Source organism: Tupaia chinensis, unplaced genomic scaffold (genome assembly GCF_000334495.1).
Source record: "Tupaia chinensis unplaced genomic scaffold, TupChi_1.0 Scaffold000054_1, whole genome shotgun sequence".
Lineage (NCBI taxonomy): Eukaryota > Metazoa > Chordata > Mammalia > Scandentia > Tupaiidae > Tupaia > Tupaia belangeri.
This window is the reverse complement of record NW_006159512.1, coordinates 4,635,308-4,638,731: the sequence shown is the minus strand read 5'-3', so window position 1 is coordinate 4,638,731 and position 3,424 is coordinate 4,635,308.

Here is a 3,424-nt window from a genome sequence, read left to right as displayed (position 1 = left end):
CGAACCGCAGTGCCCTACAGGGGAATCCAGAGACATAGTGCCAACTGCCGGTCCCACCAAGTATCAGTTTTTTAAATCCAGTTTGATGATCTACCTTTTTAGTGCTTAATCCAATTTAGTAACGATTGATGTAGTTGGGTTTAAGTCTACCATATTGTTATTTTGTTTTCTATTTATCTCATTTATTTAACATTCCATTGTTAAATGAGAAGGAGAGTGAGAAGTCACTAGGGGGGGGGCGGGAATGGTCACATCTCAATCCTTTCTCCTCCATTTTCCTCCTGGGATCCTGGGCATGCACACATGCGCATCTGGTGTGATTTTTCAAGCTGAACTTGAAACACGCCCTGTGGAGTAATAGTTACACCATCTGCTGGTCTCCCCAGTCCTTTTTAAACATCAAAGCTCTGACCACCTACTGGTATATCCCATTGTGTTCGAAGTTCTCACCACCTACCCCACTAAACCACAGCCAAATTCTTCATGCATTTTTTTAAAGAGGTTTTTTTTTTTTTTTTTGAGAGGTTTTCACTATAGGGCGCATGCGCTCGCCAGACAGACAGAGAGAGACAGAGAGACAGAAAGCAAGAAATCACCCCCCGGGGGGATGGCCACGCCGCAATCCCTTCTCTCCCATTCTCCTCTCGGGATCTTGGGCACGCACGCACACGTGCCTGGCGTGAGCTTTAAGCCACCGGGTCCAGGATGCGAACCGCGGTCGACTCCGTGGGAGTCCAGCGACATAGCCATTACGCTAACTGCTGGTCCCCATGCATTTTTTTTTTTTTAAGAGATATTTTTGCCTTAAGCCATCTGCTGGTCCCTTCCATACATCTTTATCCTAAACCTGAAGAACAAATACATCTCTGCACTTCAGGTCTGTTAGCCTCAGAAGCTTATAAACCTAAACCATTCATTCACCAACCTGGGAAAGGGAAGAGGGAAATGACTTCCCCCTCTTCCTCTTAGTGGGTTCCTAATGCCTGTTTTCACTTTCTAGTTCACTAAGAAGAAAGGCTCAACTTTAAGCTTTCTGGGTAGGAAGGTATTTTTCTAGAAATTTTCTAGTGGCTAACTCTTTATATCTTATCAATGATTAGTAGGGCAACAATGCTCTTTGTTATAGAGAAGCAGAGTTTCATACTTATGAAAATTAATTGGCTAACCGCAGTTAGAGAAGAAAGTGGGGGGGGGGCCGGGAAGAGGGGGTACAGGGTTGAGTCCCCTGAGCCCAAAGGTTTAAGAAATCAGCACACTTACGGGATTCTGAATTCCAGCTCTGTTCCTGTAACTGGCTACTTGCTTCTCGTTCTGGTGGGCATCCATTATGAAATACATAGTCTCTTTATATTTCATTTAATTTTTTTAATTGCCAGAGAGTGCATGCCCCAAGAGTGGGAGATGGGGGTTGAGAAAGCACCCTCCACTGGGGTGTGGTCATGCTGCCATTCTTTCTCCTCCATTTTTCCATCCTGTCAGGATTTGGGGCATGCACACGCAAGTGCTCCGTGTGTCTTCAACCCCTTGTGTTGGGCTTTGAACCATGGTCAGCGACGTGAGATCTGACTACTTTAATTTCTAGGCTATGGGTTATTATGTGCTGTTTTTAAAAAGAAATTGGCAGGGGCCGAGAAGTGGTGTGGTAGTTAGGTTGGTACATGAGCATGCCCAAATCCCAACAGGCTGGAGAAATGGGGAAGGAGATTTTGTAGAGTGACCATACCCCCCATAGAGGTGGGCACTTTCTTTCTCTCTCTGGAGAGCACATGTGCATTCTAGCTTAATAAAAAAATAATAATAATAATTAAAAGAACAACAAAAAAAGCATTATCTGGGGAGAGGAGGTAATCCATTTCCAGACAAAGTCATCACTGTTGTTTAGAGGAATGCCCTTGAACTTTAGAATATTTGGGTGCCAAGCACCAGAGGTGTGGTAGTTGAGGCAGCCGGATCCCACGTGGCCGACTGCACAGAGTTCTGACTTAGTGGCTTGAAAAGTATGCTGGGTGCATGCACATGAGTACCCAAAATCCCGAGAGGAGAATGGAGAAGGGATCGAGATGCGGCAACCCCCTCAGAGATCACTCTCCAGGGTCTCCCTTAAGAGTGCATCTGCCCTATAGCAAAATAAAATAATATATAAGAAATCTCTGAGAAGAATACTTTCCTTTTGGAGAGCCAGAGTAAGGGTAGGTCAGATATGGAGTCAGCAGGCGGCATAGTGGGTAAGGCTTTGGACTCCCACGTGGCTGACTACAGTTCGAGTCCCAAACCCAGCAGCTTAAAACTCACTCCGGGCACATGAGCGAGCATACCCAAAATTCTGAGAGGAGAATGGAGAAGAAGGGATTGCAGTGTGGCCATCCTCTCTGGCAGGCGATTTCCTACTTTCTATGTCTTTCTCTCCAGAGAATGCACATGCCTTACAGTGTAAAAAAAAAAAAAAAGGAAAAAACACTCTAAAAAAAAAGGGGGTGTGGTGGACCAGATTAGTTAGGATCTGGGAAAAACAATGTACAAGGAGCACTAAAATAACACCACAGATGTGGGGATTCTGGGGACATGTATTTGACAAATTTCCTTTTGAGGACAGAGCTACATGTGGTTGGAAAATTTGGAAGAAAATGTTCAATAAGCTGTAAGGCAACTGAGAGACCTAGTCTTGTGCATGAAGTGCTCTGGGCTGCTGTCATTTATTCAGTTTACAAACATCAAACATCTACGGAGCACTAAACCAAACAGATATTGCGCTAGATGTTGGGGTACACTGATGAACAAAGCAAAGATTGGGGAGACAGGCAATACGCATGGGCATGATGAATAATGAAATTAGATATCCTAGTGAAAAATAAGTAATTTATGAAAAAGAAGAAAGCTGAGCAGGGTAAGGAGAACCAAACAGAGGAGGTGTTCCCCTTTTAAAGAGGGCGATCAGACCTTACCAAAGTAAGATGGCAGCATTCGGGCAAAGACTTGAAGGAGGTGAGGAAGTGAGCCATGTGGGCATCTATAGGAAGCAGCAGGTGAGGCAGGGCTGAACCAGAAGCCAGGGAGCTAAGGGCTAAAGGGCCTCCTGAGGAGGGAGGGTCCCAGTGAATTGTAGGATTATACTGGTTGTTTGGGGGTATCAATCTAAGAGGTCTTTATGCCACCCTTCCTGCTGTCTGATAGCCTTCTAAATTAAAGCCTCCTAAAAACTTTAGAGTCCAGTAGAAATTCAATAAATTTCTGTTTGAGGTACAAGCAGATGGCATAGTGGTTCCAATGTTGGACTCCAGCATGGCTGACCAGTGTTCAAGTTCCAGACTTGGAGGTTTGAAACTCATACCAGGCGTGTGTACATGCGTGCGTGCGTGCATGCCCAAAACCCCAAGAGGAGAATGGAAGAGAAGGGATTGTGGCATGACCATCCCCCCTGGGGGGG